Source organism: Argiope bruennichi, chromosome 10 (genome assembly GCF_947563725.1).
Source record: "Argiope bruennichi chromosome 10, qqArgBrue1.1, whole genome shotgun sequence".
Classification (NCBI taxonomy): Eukaryota; Metazoa; Arthropoda; class Arachnida; order Araneae; family Araneidae; genus Argiope; species Argiope bruennichi.
This window is the reverse complement of record NC_079160.1, coordinates 27,629,340-27,649,159: the sequence shown is the minus strand read 5'-3', so window position 1 is coordinate 27,649,159 and position 19,820 is coordinate 27,629,340. Positions and strand designations below refer to the sequence as shown.

The following is a 19,820-nucleotide window of genomic DNA, read 5'->3' as shown; positions in this document are numbered from 1 at the left end:
GAACAAATTTTTCGTCCTCCCCTCCCCCCTTTCTTTTTTTTTTCTTTCTCCATCCTCGAAATGAAATTATTAATGTTTACCCTCCAATGTTTGAAAAATGTATAGGACCTTGAAATATCCAATTTGAATAAAAATTTCTTTCAAAATTTCAATTTTCAAACATTTCAAAAAAATTACATTTTATTATTCTACAAAAATCTCTGAAACTAATATAAACAACGAGCTTCATTTTGTGACCGTTCAAAATTTTAAGATTAGCAAAAACACACTTTCTTTTTTATACGTTGGGAGCAAAAACTGCGCTAAATCTACTTCTAAGAAAACACACAAGAGCGCTCCATTGTAATCCTGTCGCTACTTATTCGCCAGTGCCTTTGGTAGAGTTATCTGGTTTCGTGCTGCTAAATAGGTCACTGGATTAATGGCGCTGGCTTTGACGTGTTAAATTAGAACCGCGGTGTCGAAGGGGGCGTAGCTCAGATGGTAGAGCGCTCGCTTAGCATGCGAGAGGTACCGGGATCGATACCCGGCGCCTCCATTTTTGCTATTTTATAGACGGTGTTAATCTCTTGCAAGAAAATAATAAGCTACAAATGACTGACAGCAGGGGGCGTAGCTCAGGTGGTAGAGCGCTCGCTTAGCATGCGAGAGGTACCGGGATCGATACCCGGCGCCTCCAGTTTTGCTATTTTATAGACAGTGTTAATCTCTGGCAAGAAAATAGTAAGCTACAAATGACTGACAGTGGGGGGCGTAGCTCAGATGGTAGAGCGCTCGCTTAGCATGCGAGAGGTACCGGGATCGATACCCGGCGCCTCTATTTTTGCTCTTTTAAAGCCGGTGTCAATCTCTTGCAAGAAAATAATAAGTTACAATTTCCTGGCAGCATGGGGCGTAGCTCAGATGGTAGAGCGCTCGCTTAGCATGCGAGAGGTACCGGGATCGATACCCGGCGCCTCCAGTTTTGCTATTTTATAGACAGTGTTAATCTCTGGCAAGAAAATAGTAAGCTACAAATGACTGACAGCAGGGGGCGTAGCTCAGATGGTAGAGCGCTCGCTTAGCATGCGAGAGGTACCGGGATCGATACCCGGCGCCTCCATTTTTGCTCTTTTAAAGCCGGTGTCAATCTCTTGCAAGAAAATAATAAGTTACAAAGGCCTGGCAGCAGGGGGCGTAGCTCAGATTGTAGAGCGCTCGCTTAGTATGCGAGAGGTACCGGGATCGATACCCGGCGCCTCCAGTTTTGAACTTTTTACTTCGGGCTGTACTTCATTTTCCTGTATAAAATTTAGACATCAATGGATATTCTTTTTAAAGAAGTTGTAACTTAATCATTATTATGTTCAAAAAGAATTTTTTTAAAAAAATATTAAAGAAAAATAATTATATTTTTATATTTTTGAATAAAATAGATTTTAAAAAGACTTTTTAAACAAAAATATGCGAAATTGTTGAAAAAAATGTTTTTTTTTTAATTTTTTTTTTTCATATTAAAGGTATATAAATCGAAGACCTTCTAGTTTAGAATTTTATCAAATGATTTTATAAAAATCGTTATGATAACATAAGAAATATACTATTGAGAGAATGAACTAAGAAACAGTCTGCAATTATGTAATTTTTAAATATGGGGTTTAACTTATAAATAACGGGGAATTTCCACCCCCCCCTCCACTTTCTCATAAATTATTAAACAACGGTAAAAGCTTTTTAAAAGAACAAATTGTTTATTCTGTAACTCAAGAACTACAGAATATATGGAAAAATAATTATATTACATTAGATTTAATAATTAAAAAACATGCATTCGAATTTACTTTATTAGGTTATTTGTAAAAAATTTTTATTAAAATTTATAATTACAAATGCAGCGTTGAAGATGTAAATTGCAGTAAAGCGTAAATTATGAAAATATAATTATTAATGTTATATTTATCAAATAATGAACGCAGAACAAAGGTGAAACAGTTTTATGAAAACAATTGTTTCAGAGATTAAGAATATTGAATTTAAAAAAATTGATATCTGATTTGATTGGTTTTTCTACTCGGCCACCTATTTTCTATTCACCTGTTTGATGCATTTTTTTAAAAAAATTTTTTGGACGGATAAGTTATAGATATATACATAAAAATATGTAATAGTATAATTATATTCAGATTATGTTTTGTTTTGAAAATATTTAATATTTTTGGAAAAGAGTGTCGCCATAAAATCTCCATTAAAATCACTTAAAAAAAACAGAAGACTGTATAAGTAACAGATCATTATTATAACCTCCAAATTACATATTTATGTGCGGTATTTCATTATAATATAAGAACAAAAACAAAAATATAATACTTTAAATACGACAATTCAGTTCCGTTCAATTTACAAACAAATTTCGAATTTGTTTACTTGTGAAGAAACGAAGCACAGAATGCACACTTTTTGCTATATACAGTATTGACTGATATATATAAAATGAAACTAAACTGTCAAGTGTACTGAATATATTGTTGGCGCCGAATGGTGTACGTAAAATTCCAAAATCCCCAAATGGAGATGGTGGTAGCTAATGGGTTGATTTCGATTTGTATGCATGAGTCCAATAGAAGTAACTATGCAGCTGCTGACTGCATATTGCTGATATATATATATTGACTGATATATATAAAATGAAACTAAACTGTCAAGTGTACTGAATATATTGTTGGCGCCGAATGGTGTACGTAAAATTCCAAAATCCCCAAATGGAGATGGTGGTAGCTAATGGGTTGATTTCGATTTGTATGCATGAGTCCAATAGAAGTAACTATGCAGCTGCTGACTGCATATTGCTGATATATATATATTGACTGATATATATAAAATGAAACTAAACTGTCAAGTGTACTGAATATATTGTTGGCGCCGAATGGTGTACGTAAAATTCCAAAATCCCCAAATGGAGATGGTGGTAGCTAATGGGTTGATTTCGATTTGTATGCATGAGTCCAATAGAAGTAACTATGCAGCTGCTGACTACATATTGCTGATATATATATATTGACTGATATATATAAAATGAAACTAAACTGTCAAGTGTACTGAATATATTGTTGGTGCCGAATGGTGTACGTAAAATTCCAAAATCCCCAAATGGAGATGGTGGTAGCTAATGGGTTGATTTCGATTTGTATGCATGAGTCCAATACAAGCACCTATGCAGCTGCTGACTGCATATTGCTGATATATATATATTGACTGATATATATAAAATGAAACTAAACTGTCAAGTATACCGAATATATTGTTGGCGCCGAATGTTGTACGCAAAATTCCAAAATCCCCAAATGGAGATGGTGGCAGCTAATGGGTTAATTTCGGTTTGTATTCATGAGACTAAAACACCAATAACTATGCAGCTGTTGACTGCATATTGCTGATATTTATATTGACTGATATATATATATATATATATAATGAAACTAAACTGTCAAGTGTACCGAATATGTTGTTGGCGCCGATTGGTATACGTAAAATTCCAAAATATATTCCAATATATTCCAAATATATTCCAATGTATGCATGAGTCCAATACAAGCAACTATGCAGCTGCTGACTGATATTGCTGATATATATATATATATATATATATATATATATATATATATATATATATATATATATATATATATATATATATATATTGACTGATATATATATATAAAATGAAACTAAACTGTCAAGTGTACCGAATATATTGTTGGCGCCGAATGGTGTGCGTAAATTTCCAAAATCCCCAAATGGAAATGGTGGCAGCTAATGGGTTAATTTCGGTTTGCATTCATGAGTTCAATACCAGCAACTATGCAACTGTTTTCTCACTATAAGTTCCCAAGGAGAAAGTGCAGAGCAAATAAGATAACTATAACTTAATGATATTCTTAGTCTATTAAAATGGACTTGAAACCAGTTACCTGTTAAAAAATTCAGCAGTTCTTCATTAACTCTTGTGACAAATATTTTAATGTTGTGGTGTCCAAAGAAGTTACTTTCTCTTCAAAAGTCTCAGTAAAAACAGCTTAGATCTTTTGCCTCATATTTATTTCATAACGCAGATATGATACTAATACACGATACAGACATAGCTAAATACAGAGCAAGTCCTAGTGTTCTATTTATTTATTTTCGTTATGTAAGAAATCTTTGTGAGTCCCGACCCCTAGGAAAGTCAGCGACCTCTTAGGTGCTTTTGCGAGCTCGCTGGTGACAGCTGGCGACAGGCGTCTCATAGTTATTGGGGGCGTTTGGAGAGAAGATGCGCTTATCTGAGATAAGGTGAGATGTCTTCCTCTCACAAATTTCTTTGCAAATGATCTGCTGACAGGTCCTTTCCGGTAAGAACTAAAAATACATTTCCTTGGTTTGAGTGCATTTAAATCAGTTTAACCAGCATATCATTAGATGAAATCTGTGGTTCCTTCATTCGTACTGAGTATGGCTAGTCTGTTGACTCATTCGTTGACATGTGATTTATATAATATCCAATATTATGAGCTGCCTTATATGAAAAGATGTAATGCCGAATATAATTATAAGAATACAAATACTACAATTAAGAGCTGTATTACCCCTCCCCCCCCCCAAGGGTCTTTTGACGATGTAAAATTCAAGGCACCTTTCTCCATTCTTTAACTTCCGACACCAGATATTTTTTTATTGATTATTTGGGTAAGCAGTTTTTAGAAAATTCTGATAATCTGAAAAATATATATATATTTACGGAATTTTTTCGAGAGAATTAGTTTCAATAGTTCTTCTTATTAAAAAAAAATTTTTTTTTTTTTTTTAAGAATTCTTATCTTAAAAAAATTTTTATTTAAAAAAAGTATTCAAATTCAAAGCAATTTTATACAATTTTATTTTCTAAGCATTTCAACATTGCCTACTTACTTTATAAAATTGAACCTATAGTACCTCGCTTTATTCTCAACACGGTGAATTTTTTCAGAGATGAACAGCTCAAATTCTTTTCAAAAAAAAAAAAAAAAAAAAAAAAAGCGAAAAAAAAATTATGAGACGAAAAGAACTTCCAAGAAGAAATATATATATACATATTCTGAAATATATTTTTGCAAAAATAATTTACTTGAATGCCTCGATGATGATTTTAAATCAATATCACATTTCTGACAAAATGTGGAAGGTTATATATGCAATTATATTTTATAATTTAATTTAAATCGTAAATAATTCCAAATTTTTATTTTAATTTATCTTATGTTAACTTCATTCTAAAATATTCTTTTATTTCCTGATCCAATTCCCACTTTTTTTTTTATTTAATTATTTCGAAGACAAGCTTAACAAAATTGTTGATTCTGTCGTTTCCACGCTAGAAACGAAGGGATAAATACCCTTGGCACCTGCATATCTTTTTAAAAAAGATACCTAAGGTTCCCTTACTTAAGCCGACATATGGCAAAGAAATCCCTATCAGAATCTCATAATAAAATCACTGATGGAAAAACTTTATGTTACTTTGCTCCTAGATCGCGATGTTGACATCATTTGATCATCGCTTCTCTCTTGTAGAAATTCTGATTCCCATGGTGAAATAAATCGAAGTTAAAATTTCAAAAATTTCTGTTTTTCGGCCTCGCATCTGGAAAATTAGGCTTACATATATATATTCTGAAATATAATTTTACAAAAAATATCTATTTAAATGATTTGATGAAGTTTTTAAGCCAACATCACATTTTGTGAAATGAGGAAGGATATATATATATTCAAGATCATATCACGTCCCACAGTTTGGGAACCAATACTCAACGTAATTGCTTTTTTAAATTTGAGATGTGGTACTGTATATCTATATTTTTACACAAAAATGAAATAAATAAAAAATCACAAAAATTTAACAACAAGTTTAAAATAATCACAAGTAATAAGTCATAAAATAATTACGAAAATAATAAACGCAATACTATGATCTATATGAACAAGAAAAAAAATCATTTGTATGTTAAACCTTTTTTTCTGTCCTCTTTTTCTACTTTTATTTTGGTTTTTCCCGCGATTTTTTATGTGTATTTAATGATTAATTTATAAATAAAATAGATGCAGTTACATAGCTTGACATACATTTCACCCCACATATTTTGAGATAAGCTATTTAAGATGGGTAAAAAAAGGAAAATTTCGTCTTTCAAAAACTGTTACTTAACTGAATAAGTTCTAAATTGTTAAATTTTATATGCAGATTATATGCCAGTGATTTGATAACGTTAGATAACGTTTTCAAAAATAAAATAGAAATCCACAAAAAATCATACTACTTTGAACAAAATATCAATAGTCAAATAAAATAGCAAGTGAAATCGATATTATAATTCAATCGAATATTGTTAATCGATGCTTAAATTTAATGTTCTTTTTAACAGACAGAATCAAAGATTTGAATTATTACTTTGTCTTTTTTTTTCCTTAACGTTTTGGTTTTGAAAATAGGTAGAGAAAAAAAGAAGAAAAGAAATGGCAAGCGTAACCATACCTGAATCCTGATCTTTAATTACCGCCAAATTCAACCTACGCAATGCAAAATACAGAAAGAAAAATTTCCATATGGTTTTAATGAAGTTAACCTTTTTCACCATCCTGACCCTATCCTCTGTGGTTAATTCTAGGTATAATTTTATCTTAGTTTAATTTTTGTGTGGTTAACCTTTGGTTGTCTCCCAACTCCACCGGAAGTTTAGACGGCAGGAAATGGTATCTTTACCGCTATCAACAGAAAAACGTAAATTAATACGTTCAGCTGACAGAATTTAAATTTTAATTCAAGTTAATATAAAACAGATGCAAATGCACGTGTTCCAAATTTCCTTTCAACAACAAGATATGTAAAACACAAACAAAACTAGCCGGAGTGGTCTCACCGAAACTTTCTCGCATCTGCCTGATAAAGGTGTTATCTTCCCTTACACACGTAAAATTGTGAATCTTGGTCAAAACCCTGAATATTGCAAGTACTCAGTTTTTTTATTTTCAAGGTCTCGCTCATGAGCATTTTATGCTTCGTAGTGCAATAAAAAAAAGAATATACATTTTGGAAGCTGTTTCTTCGACTGACTAAAAACAAAATTTGGCACGGAGCTAAAATTTTAATAACAAGATCACATACCAAGTTTCATTAATCTAGGTTGTTGAGTTTCTGTTATCGCTTTTACTGGTATGCGGATATATGGAAAGCCAGAGTGTCTACTCCTCGGCAGATTTGTTATGGCAACAATGGATTATTATGGAACTACAATTTAGATGCTTAAACTGTATGTCAAATTTTATACATTAAAATCATTGCGTTTTGTAGTTTTCGTGTTCATTTGTATTTTAACAGATTGACACATTTTCCGTACTCTTTGTACTTGCCGTATCGCTCGAAATTTCATAGTTATCTACACATTTTCTGTTAAGATCGTATACAAAATGTCAAGCATCTAGCTCTGAACATTATTATTTCTTAGACAGATAGATATAGTAAAAAAAATGTATTTTTCGCACTCTAGGAGTTCTAACACGTGAGACAGAATTACCAAAAAAATCTTAAATTTCACACCACAATATCAATTTCCGTAGATTTCTTAAGTTAAAACAACTTCCTAAATCTTTCATGTTTTACTAAATGAGAAATCGCTCCCTCAAAATTAAAGAAATTTTCTCGAATTCATATTTTTATTTTTATTAAAAAGAATATTAAAAGTTAGATTTATAAATGCATTTTGGCCCTTCGGGTTTAATGGAGCTCCAATAAGAACACTACAGTTACCGTCAAAAAATCAACTCGATTACAATACTTACTTTTTGCAATATTTCGTTTACTATACTTCTCGGGTAGGGTGGGGGGCTGTGCGTTGCATACGAGACGGTAAAAACGTTGATGGGTTTGACTTTAACTGTAACTTTGATTTGCACAGTGACAAAACTTGTAATGATTTAAAATTAAACAACGTTATAATTAGTTATAATAAATTAATAATACAAATTCAAATATTAAGTTTATACTGGATCGAAAATGCTTGTAAGAAAACAGGGATTCATTTTTGCATCCTCTTTTAAAAATGTAGCAGAAATCAATACTTAAAGACTTTAATTTTTGAAATTAAATTTTTAAGTAAAAAAAAATGTAGTGCAAATTAATTTATAAATTAATGAGAGTTTTCTCCCATCATCTTCCTCATATGCACCTATACGTTTCATATTTAACTTTTTCAAAAAGTGAAACGAATCAAATATGCATTTTGGATTTCTCGTTGATCGACTGTAATAAATTTGAAACATATCTACTATCTTGTTGTTTGGACACATACAAAATTTCATTTATCTAGCTCGTTACATTTAAATTTATCGTAATCACACGAGCCCGAATATATTGACAGACAAGACAGTCAAACCTCTAATGGATTTAGTAACAAATATATTTAGTGATAAGACCACAGGCGGAATTTCATTTATTTAGCTGTTTGCATTTTTACGATAGACAGCCTATGTATCTGACAATCATGCATACGCGCACACAGAATATAAGAAACACAATCTTTTGAAGGATTTTGTTCAAATTTTTATTTATTATTATTTTTTTTACAATATCAAAACGCCTGTCATCAAACGCCTGTACAGATAATAGTTTGCATCACGAAACTATGTGAACTTGTAAACTCGGCGCTTTGCTGTATATGTGTGCTTTTTGCAATTCAAATATGTTATGCTTCATAAATCAGAAAGTAAAAATTGATTATTTGGAATAATTACAATACATATAAAAAGTCTTTGCTTTTAAAAACATTTTTACTAAAATTATTTTTTAACAAATAATTTTAATAAAATATTTATATTAAATTTAAATACAAACAAAAGATTTAATTAATTTGATAAATTAAATTGTTGTACAAAAATTTAAATCTGATTTAATTAATAAATAATGTATTGTAATTAAACAGATGCTTTATTTATCTTTATGGAAAAATGTAATTATTTATTGTTTGAAGGAAATGAAAATTTTAATTTTATTTTGTCTAGCTGAAAAAGTTTTATAATAAATAAATTAAATCTTTAAACAATGTAGTTTTTTGGCGCATTGATATTGATTGAATTGTTTAATTAACCAATCGCTTTGTGATTACAAGAGGGAGATAAAAAAAAAAGATAAATCCAATGCGAATTCATCATGAAAACGAAACTTGACCCGATTTCCATTGTCTGTACTCTTTTGACATAGCAATGCATGAATTTCAGTTTGTTTAGAGATTGACTGACAGGATTTGATTTCAACAGATTATCGTCTGATGTTTTATAAAACTAAGCTAACAGTTATTCGAAATATTAAATCACTCTTTTCACTAAGAATTCTGTAATGACTTCCAACAATAATAAATTTTGTAATTTTAAAAATATGTCTCAATTCGATTTTATTAGATGCAAATTAAAATGACTGCATTTGATTCAAAAATTACTCATGATTTTTTGTGACTTGCTTTTCCAAGAAAGACAAGAGAATCTTGCATATTATATTTTCTGCGAACGATGCCACAAAATGCAATGAAATAAATTTATTTTAAAATATTGATCAAATGAGCTAATTTCACTTTGATTCAGAAAACGTAATGTAATTCGTACGAATTCAATTTATGAATCTATTATGAGTTATGTAATAGTTGTTTGTAAAAGTATAGACGAATCATTTGTTGAATGGACATTTATTTATTTTATTCAAATATTCTTTGGTTAAATAATTCTTGCTGACAAATTAGAACTTTAATTATTTTTTTGGGGATTTTTATTAGTTTCTAATCTTTTAAAAATTTGTTCCAGATCTTCTTTTCATTGCACTAGAATTATTCGTGTTCGTTAGTTCTATTTGTGAATGCTTTATTTAAATCAGATAGACTTTCTTGAATTTATTTATATTTAGCAATTTTTCTGAAAATATTTATTCGTATATTTTTAATAAATTAATCACTAAATAAATACACAAAAATTTGAAAAAGTTTGCTGCCTTAAAAAACAAAATGTGACACAGGCCTAAAATCTTCACCTCTAATTTTCCCCAAAACTATTCTTTTTAATAAATCAATATTTCTGACAGGAAATTTTTTTGTACAACAATTTGATATCGTTTGCATTTTTTAATACACACAAAAAGAAACGAATATTAATTAAAAAAAATTCTCTATAAATATGCACTAAATATAAACATTTTTAGTACAGGATATTTAATGCCTGGCAGCATGTGTTGTATATCGTACTGCACATCTAGTTGCATGTTTAGATGACATGAGCTGATAAATTTTGTCACATGAATTTGACGTCACATGATTTTTACCTCATTTTCGTTAAAAATACCACATCGATAAAATCATTCTTTTTGAATTGTATTCATAATAAATTTTAACAGTCTGCTTCAAAAAGATTAATTAATTTCTCGTTATAAGTAGGGTAGTGAAAATGATACAGATTTTCAATCCATTACATAATCTTACTTCACTGCTATCGTGATAAAGTATTTCATAATCCCAGAGCATTTCATGATCTTCGTATTTTTGGCGAGATAAGTGTTGGCGAAAGAAGTTGTTTTTTGGGTTGCAACAACGTCGGGCAACCCTGGCTGTCCGTTATTCACAAGGCCACGTGCAGGCAGCTCCGTGGCCTCCATAACTTACGCTTGACACACTCTCCCGAATCTTCTTTTTCGCATTTTCCCGCCAAACCGCGGCCGCGCGTTTTCCCGCCTAAAAGCATTCGCCGTGTTTACGACGAAATAAATCGCTTTCCACCGAACGAACGTCACACGATACCGAAGCGTGAGCTTTGAACGCAGTCGAAGAATCGTTTTTCGTTACAAAATAAATAAAAGCGGTATAAAAAGAAAAGAGCATTCTTATTGAAGAAAGATACTTAAAAATTCTGCGAAGGAATTTTATGAATGTGTAATTATTACTTTTTTTTTTCTTTTATGCAAATGGTGACACACAATCTTTGAAATAAATTCGCAATGACGCAACTGAATTCTGAAAACGATAAAAAAAAAAGAAAAAAAAAAAAGAAAGAAATAATTATGTGCATGGTTTTATCAAAGTTATGGTGAAAAGCTGTGTTTATTTTAGAGCATGTGAAAAGAACTAAAATAAATAAAAACTAGTTTGATCAAACAATGATTTGTCTCTCAACTTCAGAAAATAATATTTTTGCTAACACTTGCACGTGTTATAGAAATATTTTACAGGAATTGTATAAACAAATAACAGAAGAGCATAAAAAAAAAGGGAAATATGATTGAAAAATGGTTTCAAAAAATTCCGTGAATGTATTTCAGAAATGCCCAACTATTTCTATGTAAATGGCGATAAAAGATAATTTGGGATTGACTTGTTATGACGCAAATACATTATGAATCTTTTGAAAACAATTTAGAAAAGCGGGTCTTTCTTAGTTATAGTGTTTATTTAAGTGGATATGAGATAGAGAGAGAGGTAAAACAAATAAAGCTGTTTTGAGCAAACAATGATTTAACTGGTAATTTAAGAAAATATTTTCGCTGATACTTAAATGTCTACACATGCGAAGAACCGCGTCGTTATGTCTGGCGAATCTGAACTTACCGTTAATATGACATTCTATCTGACATTGAAAAAAGTGACGTCATTATTATGTTGCAGATATTTAATACTAGTTTTATACGTAGCGTAAGCGTGGTACCACAGGACGGCATGATATATCTGATGATAAAATAGTTCATCATTTATTATTGAATTTGATTTTAAATGTAGACCAATTAGAATTTCTACATTATTGCTTTTTCGTATACATAATATAAAATATAGTTATCGTCAAAAAATTTGAACTCGAGATTTTGTTTTAAAGCTCCCGCCAAAAAACATATTTTTGGAAAATGTTCGTTCGTCTGTCGGTCTGTGACAGAGATAACACAAAAATGATTTGAGCTAGACCGTTGAAATTTGGTATACGGTCTTTACACTAAATTTTCAGATTTCTGTAAAATTCTGAGTAAATTCTGTTCAGAGTAAGTTCATCTGTCCGACTGTTCGAATAAAAGTTAACACGATAAATACAAAACGAAAAGAACTAGATAGATAAGATTCGGTAGACAGATTTAAAATCTATAGTGTTGACACCTGTAAAATTTTCAGCCAAATCCAACTACGGGTTGGCTGTCTGCCGGGCTGTACTTTTAGAAATAATTAAATGCGATATTTGAAAAACGTAATGATTTAAATATATCAAATTTGGATGAGAATTTGTGACTACAATGTAGTTTTGTGTCAAATTTTTGTTTCATTTGGTTAAGAAAAACATACCTAAAACACAAATTCCATTTTTGGATATTATTGACGCATGCCAAGAATTAATCACCAAATATTACTCTATAGATGCTAAATTCACGCCAAAAATTCATATTTTGTAACTATTTTATGTCATTACCTTGTAAGCTATTCTCTGGCATGACAAATTTATTAGAGAGTATGCGAGAAAGTTTAGGAAAGACCACTCTGGCTGGTTTAAGTTGGTTTTGGCTTATTTATTTAACGAATTTTGTGCCATGGCATAGAAGTGCGTTGGTTAATGCTGGTAGTTAATATTTAGAGTTGATATTTTCATACAGGACAAAAATATGTTGGAAGAAATAAAATAAAACATGATATTATGCCAACTACAGGAGGAAGTATATGTTGCTTAGAATAAGTTTTTAAGCGGAAAATTCCAGATTGCTTTAGCAAGAGTTTAACAAGAGAGAGAATTTAGAAAGAATTAAATGTTTCTTTTCTGATGAGAACGCTATCATTACTGATTATAATGGAGGTGAGGCATTACTGTTATATATACTTAATATGTTAGTGAAATAATTAGGCAGAGAATTAATTAAGAAAACATAATATAATAAGAACTGAATCCAAATATAGAAGAAACACTAGTGATTTCTCCTCTTATTCCGAAAATTTTGAAATTCTATCACATTATGAAATGAATGAAAAATCCATTAAAAAATTTCAACTTTATAAACATGAATCTAGTTGCGTTATGAAAGCTTGCAAAACGATGCAAAGCCTTCATTACGGTTAGTGAAGTGCATAGTTCTTAATAAAGTCTGAACAACTAAAATAATAAAGAAAACTAAAGAAACAGTTCCACGGCCCAAACATTGACCCAATTTTTGTTTAATGTGAAAGTTCATGGCTTCTAATCTGATTATTAGTGGTCGTCTTTCCTCTTTCACCCTCACTTTAAATACTCTATGGGGAAAAAACCATGACGTAGTTCCCCAACCACAACCACAGTACTGATTTTTAAAATTTTCATCTCGTATAAAATCTCTGTTCCCCCCAAGTAGATATATCATCAAAGATCACCAATTCCTCCTCACCACCCCCACCAATGTCCTAAAGTTTCGAGAGATATCACAAAATAAAACCTTGGTATTTTTTTTTTTTCGTTAGTTTTATTCGCAATCAATATCGTCCGATTTCGCAAATTTTTGTTTCGTTTGATGGCACATTACGAATAAGCATGCATTAATACGGTGACTATTAAAAGTTCTCGCATTTTCTCTATCCCAGTGAACGCCTTGCATGCATTGGCGTTAAATAAAGAGTCAAGAAATATTACCCTTTGGCGGGAATTCAGCATTTAGTGAATCTATCGTGTGATTCTTGGTGATTTTTTTGGGGAGTTCCCTGGCATGCGGCCAAAAGTATCCAAAAATAGTATTTGGGTTTCGGACCTGTTCTTTCCAACCGATTGAAACAAAATTGGTGCAAAGATAGTATATCATCTGTCTAGCTCAAAGCGGTTTTAGTCATCTTTGTCTCAGATATTTTCCAAACATATGTTTTTCGAACACAGCAAGATCTAAAACGTAGGGGTTCGCCAAAACTATATTTTTTATATTTTTTGACGATTACTATTTTTTTTTTTTTTTTTTTTTGCACTTCGTATACAAGAAACTATAAATATTAGGGTGTCCCGAAAGTTTCTTTCTCATCGCGCTATGAATGGCCTTATCTGGCTCTGCTTGTGTAAACATGCAGGCTTATCACTTCGCCGTCTGTGTCATCGGTTTCAATCGTACCAGGTCTTCAACTGTCGCAAAGCCGGGACTACAACCTGAAAAAATTCTTTTGCCCATTTGGTGGGATTGGAAGGCGTACTTTTCTATGAGCTTCTTCCTCAAGGTGAAACAAAAATTCTACGAAATACTGTCATCAACTGGATCAATTAAAAGCTGCCATAGCAAAAAAACGGCCAAAATTAATGAACCAACGAGGCATTGTTTTCCATCATAGCAACGCGAGACCACATATTGCATTAGTCGTAAGAGAGAAGCTCCTACAGTTTGATTGGGATGTTTTACCGCAACCTGCATACTCTCCAGATCTCGCTCCATCTGATTATTACATTTTTCTGTTTTTCAAAAATTCTCTGCGTGATAAGCGCTTTAAATCCCTCAGCGAAATAAAAGCGCACCTCGAGGATTATTTCTTGTCACAAACACAAAAATTTTGAGAAGAAGGCATAATGAGGCTTCCTGAGAGATAGAAGAAGGTAATAGAGCAAAAGGGTTCTTACAAAACAAAATAAATAATATCTTAAACTAATAAATATTGTGTATTCATTTCAAATCAGAAATAGGAAAGAAACTTATGGGGCACTCTAATATGAATAGATATCATAAAAGTATTTTTTATCATTACTTTTCAAATCAAAATACCGATTTTAAAATCGTAATTATATAATTTATAAACTATACATCTAGTAAAATAATGCTATATATAGTACATTATTTATATTTCTCTGTATTATCTTTAAAAAATTTTTGCATTAACTTTCGAAACACTGAAACCTAAGATTTAAATGGACAATTGTTAAGCTGTAATTTTTATACCAGTTTCCAGAAATAAATCATTTCATTCCTTTTTTTAGCTGGTTTTTTTTGACGCCTTTAAGAAACAATCCAGATATGTATCTCGCACAGACTGTGGCTGTATTCATAACGGTCTCTCACTCTGTAGAGTGCTTAAAACAAATGGAGCACTCATAATTAACTGGAAAACAGCAGCTATAATTATCTTCTGGCATTCAATTATTAGCGAACGAGGACCTTCAAACGCTTTCTGTCTTAATTTAAACATGCATGAGTTACTGTTTAAAAGTAAGTCAAAAAACGATGCCTCTCTAAATATAGCCAGTGAATGGCAGTTTTATTCACATGCGAAAAAAATTTAATCCTTTTCTTACGATGCTTGTAAATCATATCTTCAGCTTGCCATTCTTTGAATAATAAGTGAATGGTTATTTCGCAAGTCATTATCCTTGTTTTATTTTGGCGGGAAGCACACGGAAAAAGAGTTTAGGTTTTGTTTTAAAATCTTTGTTAATAAATGCAAATAAATGTTTATAATTAATACTGATGTTTATAATAAATTATATAATATGTAAAGGTAATGTAATAAATGTGTAAATTATGTAACTGATATATAAATATTGTGTAAGGAATGCATAAATAATGTAATTAATAACATATGCTGTAATTAATAACATATGTGTTGTGACTTATGGCACTTTACAAGCTCGCTGATCTGTCAGCGATTTAAGCCGAGTGAGTATCTCTTGTTTTTACAGTAGCGCCAACTAGGGACAAGAGTCCGACTTAGCCACTCACGCGTCACAACCCTTTTTACGGGGCAAAACTTCATTCATGCATTTCATTCACTCATCCACAGATCGTCATTTAGACCTGAACCAGAGAACGATCATCCCTAATCCAGTACCCCCAGTGGTATTACTCTCGACATTAATAATTTATAAATAATATTAATAAATGCATACATTTTAATAATATTGTAATAAATGTATACATTATGTAATTAATACATAAATTTTATGTAATAAATGTTTATAAATAATAATAATAATTATTATTATGATATTTACAAATAATGTTAATAAATGTTCCTTACTTTCTCGTATAAGAAGTAAGCGGATAGAAAATATTGTTATCGTCAAAAAAAAAAAAAAAAAAAAAAAAATCGGATACTGAATTGGATATTGAAGAATCTACATGTTTCAGACATTCCCAAGTCTGTTGTAAATGTCTGAAATTATCTGCCTGTCTATCTGTAAATATGATAGCTCAAAAACGTTTTCAACTAGACAGATGAATTTGCAAAGTTTTCTTTACACTAAATTTCTAGATTTCTATCAAATTTTGAACAAAATAAATAAAGAGAAAGTTTGTTTATCAGATTGTGCAAGTGCAAGTGAGCACTATAATTACAAAATATAAAGAGATAGATGAATACCAAATTTTATTCATCTAGATCTTTACATTTTGTAATTATAGTGTTCACTTGTACTTGGTGTTAATTTGATATATAGTATTCATTCATACAATATATTTCCATTTTTGAGATTAAATCAGTTTACCAAATTGATTTAACCTCATAAATACAAATATTTATCAAATTTGTAACTATACGTGTCTGAGGATCAACTGTCTATCACTGTGTCCTATCGCAGGCATGTAAACGTCATAACTTAAAAATTGCAATGATTAAAATGAATGAAATGAATTACACAGTTTTAGTATCTAAAGTGTAGGTCTTTATGACATTTCGTAACAAATCCATCAAAGACTTGAAAATCTTATTTCTATATATTCACATGCATATAAGCGTGATAACTCAAAAACGGAACAATTTAGATAAATGAAATTTGGTATATGATCTCGTTACTAGAATTGTAGTTTCTATATCAGATTTTTGGTTTTAATTGGTCAAAAATTCATTTTCATTTTTTTTTCTCTATACTTTGAAGCGTAGAACTCTCAGGCAATTTTATTTAGGGGGGGGTGAGGAAGGGGATAACACCTTCACCTGAGAGTAATCCCCACTTATGATCCCAGAAGTAACCGAAATTGCAGGACACCGCTCACACTAATACTATAAATTTACTGGCATCTACTCTAAGGCGCCCTCTAAACTCGTCAATGTGATTGAGAAGAATTCGCGTATTGTCAATGCCTTTAATCGGACAAATAAATCATAATGTCTCTAGTATTAATATAGCCCGATAAGGCCCCTTCTATTTCTTTTTTTTTTAATTTCTTCTTTTCTTTTATTAAGTTATATTTTCATAACAACTCTCAGAATAATAAACAGAAACAGAGTCATCAATAAATTTTAATCTTTCCCGTGATCTGGGGGTCCTGGGTTTGAGTCCCGGTTCGGGCATGGTTGTTCTTCCTCTGTTCTATCTGTGAGTTGTGTGAATGTGCCCTTCTGTGAAAAAGGGTTGTGCAAGCGAATGAGTGATGCGTGAATGGCAAAGTCTCTCTCTTGGCCCTAGTTGGCGCTATTAAAACAAGAGACGCACCCTCTTCCTATCAGCTTAAATCGCTGTCTTCGTAACAGCGGGCTTATCTAAGTACCATAAGAAACAACATAAATTTTAAAAATTATGCTCAACATATTTTGTTTGTCACTTACTAATCATTTTATCATAGCAGAAGATCAAAGGCCTTTGAGTCTAGGCGCTTCCAAGAACACCACCCACATAAGTGGCGACATCAACAGAGAATATGCGAGAAAGCGTCGGAGAGACCACTTCCACTTTTTATATAAATGATTACCTTGAAAAGAAGGGAGCGAAGAGCAGTGGTAGAATCAGGGACAGTAAGCTGCCCTCTGCTTTTTCCAATATTTTAAAAATATTATGAGCTAAATTTGTAGATGAATAAAGAAAAATGAGATTACACTTTATATCTCTTTTCTTTGATTGGCTATATTTGGAATTCGATACGGATATGCGGTTTTGGTTTAAAGACCATGCAGCGAAATATGTGGTGGCCTGTTGAGAATTAAGTGATTTGTTATGGCTGTCTATTCGTGTATATATAACGTTCATACATACAGCATAGACAGCCCAAACTTTTATAGTTTATAGGCAAACATTTGACTCTAAGATGTGATAAAACATTATGATAAATTTCATCTATTTAAATTATTACATTTATAAGTAACCATTTTCATAAGAGTCGGATGGGTAAACCGAGTTGGAAATAGATTAAAGAATTAAATTATTTGAAATCGATTAAAGAGTGCCAGAGTCTGTGAGTAAATTTATGATTTAAAGAAAAAGAAGGGGGAAAAAAAAAAAGGAAAGTATTCTTGTTTGAAGCGAGGGACAAATCGATGAGACAAAATTTCGAAACCCTCCGGATCTTTCATACAAATAATCAATACTTTTAAAGTTTTCATTCCCTCAATCCTTTCAAAACAAAAGAATACAGCTAGAACAAACATCTGGTGTTGTTGCTCTTTCTTATGGCACTTGCTATGGACAAGCCCGCTGTTACGAAGACAGCGATTTAAGCCGGTGGAAGAGTGTCTCTTGTATTTATAGTAGCGCCAACTAGGGCCAAGACATATGACTTTGCTACTCACGCCTCACTCATTCGCTTGCACAAACCCTTTTTACAGGAGGGCACATTCACATATCTCACAGATAGAACAACAACCATGCCTAAACCGGGACTCGAACCCAGGACGCCCAGATCACGGGGAAGACGGGCTACCCAAATGTCAAGACGCCGCTTAGATCAGATGTTGTCATTCCTTATGACCCGATAGGTTATGGCAATTTCAGTTGTGGACGGTTTTTCCAGAAATAAAATTTTGCATCAATTTTTTTATTATTATTAATTAAAATTATTCGAAATTCGATTAAAGAGTTTGAAACTATGCCAGTAATTTTATAATTAAAAAAAAAAACATCGGGAATCGTCTTTTCAAAATTTTGTCGCATACATTGTAATAAACTTGTCACGTCAGAGAATGCCTTACGTGGCAATGACGTACAATAGTTACGAAATATTAACTTTTGGAGTTAATTTAGCATTTTTATCGAATCTGTCGTGTGCTTGGCGTACTATTTGGCGATTAATCCCATATACTGTTAATGGTATCTGAAAATCAAATTTGTGCTTTAAACAAATTTTTCTCAACCAAATAAAACAAAAAATTGACCATAAAATTGTACTTAAAGTCACAAAATCCCATACAAAATTTATTACATTTAAGCCATTGCGTTTCTTTTTAATTATCGTGTTTACATGTTTCTGAAAATACAGACTGACATTCAACCCATCTGTGGATTTGGTTTAAAATCTTACAAGTGTCTACATTATAGATATTAAATCTGTGTACCAAATTTTATCAATCGAGCTCTCTTCGTTTCGTAGTTATAGTGTTAACTTATAATTGAACAGCCGTACAGATGGACTTCCTATGAATTGATTTTATTCAAAACTTGACAAAAATCTCCATATTAGGTATAAAGACCGTATATCAACAATCTAACTCAAAGTGTTTTTGAGTTTTTTTTTTTTGTCACAAACAGACAGACGGACATTTTCCAAAAAATGTATTTTTCGAACTCAGGGAGATCTAAAGCATGGAGATTCGTCAAAACCTCGAGTTAGAATTTTTTGACGGTTATCATACTTTCTCGGTACTGCGTAAACCAGAAAGTAATTTTTTTTAAATGCAAGATCCGAAGCGGTGAGACAAAAATTCGATATATTTTTACATGACATGAAGGGGGGAAACAAACAAACTTCAAAGTGAGGACGAAATTTCTCAAATATCTACAATTTTCATATAAAGACTGCGTATCGATTTGTCTTGTTGCTTATGTTTTTAAGTTATTGTGTTCACAGACATGCAAAAAGACAAAATTAAACTAAGGAGGCAAAAATCTCAAACCTCTTCATTAAAATC

The 19,820-nt window shown here is 31.4% G+C and overlaps 4 non-coding genes across 4 annotated transcripts; all 4 read left to right on the top strand.

Moving 5' to 3' along the window:
* The first annotated feature begins 465 nt into the window (after positions 1–465).
* Positions 466–538, top strand: Trnaa-agc (transfer RNA alanine (anticodon AGC)). Its single transcript has one exon. It is a non-coding gene; the product is annotated as a tRNA-Ala (tRNA).
* Positions 539–606: 68 nt separating this feature from the next.
* Positions 607–679, top strand: Trnaa-agc (transfer RNA alanine (anticodon AGC)). The gene has a single exon. It is a non-coding gene; the product is annotated as a tRNA-Ala (tRNA).
* A 68-nt stretch (positions 680–747) lies between these two features.
* Trnaa-agc (transfer RNA alanine (anticodon AGC)) lies at positions 748–820 on the top strand. The gene has a single exon. It is a non-coding gene; the product is annotated as a tRNA-Ala (tRNA).
* A 209-nt stretch (positions 821–1,029) lies between these two features.
* Trnaa-agc (transfer RNA alanine (anticodon AGC)) lies at positions 1,030–1,102 on the top strand. The gene has a single exon. It is a non-coding gene; the product is annotated as a tRNA-Ala (tRNA).
* Positions 1,103–19,820: the final 18,718 nt, after the last annotated feature.